This window comes from Triticum dicoccoides, chromosome 6B (assembly GCF_002162155.2).
Source record: "Triticum dicoccoides isolate Atlit2015 ecotype Zavitan chromosome 6B, WEW_v2.0, whole genome shotgun sequence".
Lineage (NCBI taxonomy): Eukaryota > Viridiplantae > Streptophyta > Magnoliopsida > Poales > Poaceae > Triticum > Triticum dicoccoides.
Genome location: NC_041391.1, coordinates 144155158 through 144162090, shown reverse-complemented (window position 1 = coordinate 144162090; position 6933 = coordinate 144155158).

Sequence of the window (6933 nt, the reverse complement as noted above, 5' to 3'; positions counted from 1 at the left end):
CCCCGCGTCGCCGCATGCGCCCCCGTGCGCTACCCCGACCTCGCCGGCCTCCTGCCCCGCCGCTGGACCCTCCGGCCTCGAGCGCCTCCGGCCTCGCGTCGCCTCCGGCCGCCTCCTTCCTCTGCTCCGGCGCCCTGCTCCGGCGAGCCCGGCCCCACCTCGATCCGCGATCCAGATCTGGAGATATGAAGGTTGACCCCCGGAAACGCCCAAGTCCCTGAGTTTTGCATAATCATGCCATGTTCATCATGTTGTATACCTGCATCCGTAGCTCCGTTTCGTGCGTGTAATATGTCAAATTGTTCGTCTCAACGAGTAGTTCATTCCATTCCATTGCATCATTTTCATTTGAGCTCATCTTGATGCCCGAAATGCTGTTGGAAGAGTGCATGTTGATGTTAACCTGCTGAAACTGTTATAACTTGCTCATTTGTCATTTTTGCCATGTTTTATGTGTGCATCCTATGAGGTTAAGCTCTACATGTGTTTTGATCTCTGCCATGCCATCTTTCCAGGGGTGTATGCCATGTATTTTTGTGATCAATGTGGTGACTAGCACAAGCATGCAAACTAGGCATCGTGATATTGCTGATTTTAGTCCCTGTTCTGCTGTTATTTTGTTGCCATGTAAGCATGTTGCTGCAGAGAGATCCATGCATATTTTGAGATGCTTCAGTAAGGGTGTTTTGAACATATGGTTATTTTCTATCCATTCATGCCCTTGTTTGCAATTATGGAGTAGTCTAGCATGTCATTTTCATGCTCTACTTTTGCTTCAAAATGTTTCCTAGCAGATTGTTTACATGTTATTCAATTTAGCCAAGGTTGCTATAGTTGATCCTTGCATGCTATGGACTTGTTCTTGACTTGGTTTGTTTCACTAACATGTCTTCTTAATGATGCTATGCTTATCTTTTCATGCAATGACTTGTGGTGAGTGAATCGAGCTTGTTAAGTAGTGTACATGATGTTGCTGTTTTGCTAGGCTGAATCTGTTATTTCGTGATGCTTTACAAACATGTTGCTACTAATCATTCTATGCATAATATGGAGATGTTCTATAAATATGTTTTGGTCTACATGGCATCCTCTAACCATCCATGCCTCTGGTTGCATTTATAGCTTGCTTTATATTGTTGATATCTTCCTCCAAAGTTGCTTCATAATGTTGCTGTCAGCCTGTTAACATTAAGTTCACTTGTTCCCATGTGTTTTGCTAGTGTTCCATGAACCCTATGACCTTGATCTTGCCATGCTTACCTTCATAAACATGTATTCTTACTGTTGGTTGCCTTGCCATGCCATGCATTGCTCTGTAGTGAGTTGTTCAAGCTCACCAACATGCCTACTTATCGTTGTTCCTGCCATGTTTGAATCTGTAATATAACTTGTCATGTTTACGTGGGTGCCATCATATTTTCTGATCCTTTTTGACTCGTGGTCAGTAAGGGACTTTTGATCTATGCAATTAGTAGATTCATTCCATGCCTTTGTTTGCCATGATAAGTTCCTGTAACATGTTGTTTGATATCTCTAAACATTGCAACCTGATGTTATTTTCTGCAAAGTCTGAACTGTTATTATTTGCAATCTTTCCATGTGTTTTTGAGCATGCTCTAGTAGTTTCCGGAGATAGCTCAGTGTTCATGTTTTGTTATGCTTTACCTGTACTTCATGCCCATGCCTTTTGTTATTATGTTGAGATGCTGTAGTATGTTGTTTTGATGCTTGTAAGATGCCTAGTTGCTGTTATGAACAGATTGTTGTTATGCCTTGTATAGAGTGTATGTGTTGAACCGTTGCTCCGTCTTGAGTGTGCTCTATATGAAACTTGCTTGTTTTTGCATGTAGCTTCATATTATCATGTTGCATCCTTGTTTTGGTGTGTTTGCTTGATGTTTGGGTGCATTTTGCATTAATGCCATGTTTAACTTGTTTTGCTCATATCTTCTAGGCTGTAGCTCCGAATTAAATGAACTTTATATGTAACTTGACTAGAATCTCGTGTAGATCATCGTGGTACATCTTAACTTGCTGCTTAACAACTTGAACATAAGGTTTATTCAGATCTGGACCAATTTCGAAATTTGTACATGAGGACTTACCGGAAATGTTATATGTTGTTTCCAGCCTCATTTAAACTTGCCTTGATGTGTTGTTCTTGGTTGCATCATCTCTCACCATGAGTAGCTTCATGTAGCTTGGTCATGCATCATGCTTGTTGTGCATCATGCCTTGTTCATGTGTGGTGTGTTTACCATGTTGTGTGCTTCTTCTCGATAGTTCCCGTTTTCGTTGCGATCGTGAGGATTCGTTCGTCTACGTGTGGTTCGTCTTCGTGGCTTCATCTTCTTCATGGACTCGTTCTTCTTCCTTGCGGGATTTCAGGCAAGATGACCGTCACCCTGGATCTCACTACTATCATTGCTATGCTAGTTGCTTCGTTCTATCGCTATGCTGTGTTACCTATCATTTGCTCTTCAAGCCTCCCCAAATTGCCATGAACCTCTAACCTTTTGACACCCTTCCTAGCAAACCGTTGTTTGGCTATGTTACCGCTTTGCCCAGCCCCTATTATAGCGTTGTTAGTTGCAGGTGAAGTTGAAGATTGCTCCATGGTGGACAGGGTTATGTTGGGATATCACAATATCTCTTATATTATTAATGCATCTATATATTTGGTAAAGGGTGGAAGGCTCGGCCTTATGCCTGGTGTTTTGTTCCACTCTTGCCACCCTAGTTTCCGTCATACCGGTGCTATGTTCCCGAATTTTGCGTTCCTTACGCGGTCGGGTGATTTATGGGACCCCCTTGACAGTTCGCTTTGAATAAAACTCCTCCAGCAAGGCCCAACCTTGGTTTTACCATTTGCGTCACCACCACCTATTTTTCCCTTGGGAGTCGCTCTCTCGAGGGTCATCTTTATTTTTAGCCCCATGGGCCAATGCTTGTCTAAGTGTTGGTCCAACCCGAGCGATGTCCGGCGCCCCTTGGGCAATCAGGGTCTATGGCAACCCGACGTCTGGCTCATCTGGTGTGCCCTGAGAACGAGATATGTTTTCTCCTATCAGGATTTGTCGGCACAGCGGGCGGTCTTGCTGATCTTGTTTTACCATTGTCGAAATGTCTTGTAAACCGGGATTCCGAGACTGATCGGGTCTTCCTGGGAGAAGGTCTATTCCTTTGTTGATCGCGAGAGCTTGTCATGGGCTAAGTTGGGACACCCCTGCAGGGTATAAACTTTCGAGAGTCGTGCCCGCGGTTATGTGGCAGATGGGAATTTGTTAATGTCCGGTTGTAGATAACTTGACACCAGATCCGAATGAAAACGCATCAACCGCGTGTGTAGCCGTGATGGTCTCTTCTCGGCGGAGTCCGGGAAGTGAACACGGTTTTCTGTGTTATGTTTGACGTAAGTAGGAGTTCAGGATCACCTCTTGATCATTGCTAGCTTCACGACCGTTCCTTTGTTTCTCTTCTCGCTCTCATTTGCGTATGTTAGCCACCATATAATGCTTAGTCGCTGCTGCAACCTCACCACTTTACCCCTTCCTTTCCCATTAAGCTTTGCTAGTCTTGATACCCATGGTAATGGGATTGTTGAGTCCTCGTGGCTCACAGATTACTACAACAACAGTTGCAGGTACAGGTTATGCGATGATCCTGACGCGATAGCGATGCTTGCTTGTTTTGGAGTTCTTCTTCTGCTTCTTCTTCGATCAGGGGATAGGTTCCAGGTCGGCAGCCTGGGCTAGCAGGGTGGATGTCGTTTGAGTTTCTGTTTGTGTTTCATCCGTAGTCGGATGTTGATCTTATGTATGATGTATTGTAGTATTCATGTGGCATTGTATGCCTTATGTATGTATCCCCATCTATTATGTAATGTTGATGTAATGATATCCACCTTGCAAAAGCGTCTCAATATGCGGGTCTATCCTTGGTGGGACCTTCGAGTTCCTTTTGGATAGGGTCGCATATTGGGCGTGACAAGATGGTATCAGATCCTCGACCGACCTTAGGAGCCCCCCTTGATTGATCGTGTAGTTTGGCCGTTGTTGAGTCTAGAAGAAAACTGTTTTCTGAGTCTAGTTATATCGGAGAGTAGGAATTCTTTTTACTCCTCAGCCCCTTCGTCGCTCTGGTGAGGAATCTTGACGTAGGTGTTTTGAATTACTCCTCTTCCCCTTCAAATTTTTCTTTAGGTTCACGCAGTTGGTTTTCCGATCGTTGGTTCTCAGCTCTTTTCATCCGGTGCATTTCTCGTCAAGTTGACTCGAACCTCTTTGTCTTTCGCGAGATCAAACCTCAGTTCTTCCTCCGACATTGTTGTTTTTCCCCATCCAAAGTTGTCTTTCTTTTTCCCACCCACCCACCCTTTTCTTCTCGGAACCGGAGTCCGTAATCGAGTATCCACCCTACTCGTGCGAAGTCTTTGCTTTCTTTCCTCAATGTTTTCAACTAGTGTTTTCTCTTCAAGATATCGTCGGTTCCCCCTTCTAAGTTGCCTTTGTTTTCCCGCCCTCCCACCCTCTTATTCCCGGAGCCTGAGTCTCTCTCGAGCATCAATTTTCATTTGTACGGAACCTCTTCAGCCTTTCGTAAATTATTTCGATCAGTGAATTCTCATCTCGTTTGACATTCTTCATCTCTTTTTCTTTCCAGTGGATTTCAACTCAATTTTTTCTCGGTTCGATCATATTCTTTTCCTCGACTCAAGTGGTCTCCTTGCTCATTCGCCTCTCGCCAGATTATCCTTCCGGAGTGTTCAAGATATCTCAGGAGATTCGTCTGTGTTTGGATTAATTCGAGGTTGTCACCTCATTCAAATATTTCAATTGTTCCGGTGCTTCATCTATCTTTTCAACAATCCTTTTCCAATGGTGTTTTCTTCAGTGGGCCCTAACCCACAGGTCTTTTCCCAGGATCTCACCTGACTCTTCTAATTCCCCCGGAGTCATTCATAATTCTTTTCAAGTGTGACGTAAGAATGAATTCCATCAGTCACAGGCCTTCCCCAAGATCGCTTTCAAATTCTTTTCATGGTTTCCTCAACCTTTTCATTTTTCATTCTGCCAGAGCATCTCAGTAATTCTGGTGGTGTTTCTCGTCATCATTTGAAGACCAAAGAAGAAGATTTCTGTTAAATCTTGTCCATTCTCCCAGAGATTCACGGTGTTAGCTCGATGTTATCCTATCAAATTGTTTCAAGTCATGCAAATTCTTTTCATCCATCCGGAGCATTTCGGGAGTTGCTTTCTCTCTCGATCATCCGGAGGCCATCTTTTCAGAAGATTTCTTCATTATAAGTTTTCAGATTCGTTCTCTAATTATTCTATATCTGTGCCCTTTCGTTCGTCTCAATATTCTTCCGGTGCTTCGTTCAAGTGTCCTTCAATCAGTTCGCGATCTCTTTGTTCTTTTGCATCTAAATTCCCTCAAGCATATTGGTTCTTCTAATTCTTCCCGGTGATTCATACTCTTTCAACAGTCATTTTTGAATTCTTACAGTGGTTCGTTCAAGATCCTCTTTCTCTGATTAGCTTTTTAATTCATTCGTTCTTTTCAATCCTATCGGTGGTTCATGAAGACTTTCTCAAATTTTGTGCTATTCTCTCCTTAATCCTTTTCAAGAAGAATAAGTAGTATGTAAAATCCATTGCTTGTCATCAATTTAATTAGATGAAGGATAAGCATATAATAAATCTTATTCTTATTTCCTCAAAGTGTTTAATCCCTTCCTTCAGAGTTCGTTCTTGATGAATAAATTCAAGTTCCAAGTCTTTTCATCTTTCTTTTCCGGAGTTCATATTTCCTCGGTCATTTCGTCGGAACCCCCCATCTAAATCATCGCAATGCTCATCTATTCTTTCATCCTTCATTTGTATCTCATCATCTTTTTGTTACCGGAGTTCTTCATGGTGGGTCTTCATGATTTATTTCATTCTTCAAGAGTTCACCAAGTATCATTCCATCCTCTCAAGTTCGTTCTAATCCTACCATTTTCAGCCGGAGTGCTACCTAAATTCTTTCAGTCTTATTCGTTTCTTTTCACATTCTAACCAATCCGGTTAGAACGAGTGATTTCATAGTCTATCTGATTCCGTGAGCTTTCGATTCTCGTCGTTCCTCTCTTCTTCTCGAGTGCCCTCGATTCTGTGCTTCTTCTCTTGATTTCTTGTTTCACCTCATCCCTTTTCTCTTCCGTCTCGGTCCTAAGATCTCGGAACGAGATCTCTTGTTTGTGGAGGAGTGTTGTAACACCCCGGATTCGTTGCGCCAGGTGTCCTTCAGTTATTCGTCGTTGTTGCCATGTCATTTGCTTGCGTGTTGCACTTTGCCATGTCATCATATGCATTTCATATCATGTCATCATGTGCATTTCATTTTGCATACGTGTTCGTCTCATGCATCCGAGCATTTTTCCCGTTGTCCGTTTTGCAATCCGGCACTCTCCCCGGCGCCCCCCTTTACCTATTTTTGTGAGCGGGTATTAAACGTTCTTGGAATGGCCCGAGGTTTGCCGAGCGGCCTTGGTATAGCACCGGTAGACCGCCTATCAAGTTTCGTGTCATTTGGAGGTCGTTTGGTACTCCAACGGTTAACCAGGTAACCGTAGAAGGCCTCCTTCTCTTTGCAGCCCATCACCCTTCCAAAGTGGCCCCAAGCCTAGCAAACTCCCCTCCATGCTCTCGTTCGTTCGATCACGATCGCGTGGCCGAAAACCGCTCCTCATTTGGACTCTCCTAGCTCCCTCTACCTATAAAACTAGCCCCTCCCCCGAAATTCGCGGATGATTTCGCAGACGAAACCCTAAAATCGCCCTCCGCCGCCACCGGACGCGTCCGCGATGGCCGGACATGTCCGCCGCCGTCGCCCCCGGCCAATCCCACCTCGCCGCGTCGCTCCCGCCGCCGTCTCCGCCGCCAGGGCCCG